Genomic DNA, 955 nt, shown 5'->3' with positions numbered 1-955 from the left:
ACACCCATTGCAGGTCTAATAGTTCCGCTAGTCCAATAGGGGCCAGGAAGTCCGGTTAAACGTTGCCTGAAGCCACCGGAACTTGGACAGCCCCACATGGAACTTATCCTGAGGCGACCGTTCGGACTATAGACGGGTCAATGTTGAAAGGAGAACTAGGAAACGTTCCAAGGTAGGGCTGAAAGCTCTGCTTGACTGAGAACAGGTACTGCGACTCTCCTCAGTCTTGCCACAGTCAACTGAAAGGAAGGCTCGGAGGATGTGGCAACAGAATCTGGCGTCCCCAGGTGGTCACCCATCCAAGTACCGACCAGAACCGACGTTGCTTAACCTCGCTGGACGGACGAGAAGCGGGGTTTCCAACGTGGTAAGGCCGTTGACTCAATATCATGGCCAGATACTCCAGATGTTGAGGCAGAAGAAGAGAAGGCTCCAAGCAAAATACCATGAACCCACACTCATGGTAAGCATCCGGAAGCTTGTCCCGGCGCTGAAGAAGGTCGAACCCGAGCCTACCGGAGTTGACCAGCCCTCCAAAAAGCAAGGAGGCGGAAGCCTGCACCTGAGCGGCCATGAGGAAAGCAGGGAGAGTTCTCTGGGGAAAAAAACCTGCTATGCCACGGCGGGATAGCCACACTGCATCATAAGCAGGAATACTTGCAGTCTAGGCTGAATTCGACGAGCTCCCTGGAAGATGGATGGAATGGAAACTGAAAGTACCCGTCCTTCCGATCCAGGGTTTAAGGAGTCCTGTCGCCTCGTTACCAGTCTGATCGATTCTGCTGTTCTACGCTGGCCGAAGTTTGTTCGACAAACTTGATCAGGGCTGAGAGGTCGACTACGGAACTCCCCTCTCAGATCCTTCCTTACAAGAAAGGATCGACTGAAGAGGCCGGGGGTGAAGCCGTCGATGATCCTATGGAAGACCTTCGCCTAAGGTATGGATCATTCTGCC

At 53.4% G+C, this 955-nt stretch overlaps 1 pseudogene; it reads right to left on the bottom strand.

Moving 5' to 3' along the window:
* Positions 1-262: 262 nt before the first annotated feature.
* Positions 263-381, bottom strand: LOC137615567 (5S ribosomal RNA; annotated as a pseudogene).
* Positions 382-955: the final 574 nt, after the last annotated feature.

Source organism: Palaemon carinicauda, chromosome 21 (assembly GCF_036898095.1).
Source record: "Palaemon carinicauda isolate YSFRI2023 chromosome 21, ASM3689809v2, whole genome shotgun sequence".
NCBI classification, from domain to species: domain Eukaryota; kingdom Metazoa; phylum Arthropoda; class Malacostraca; order Decapoda; family Palaemonidae; genus Palaemon; species Palaemon carinicauda.
Note: the sequence above shows the minus strand (reverse complement) of the source record. Positions and strands in the feature narration are given on the sequence as shown.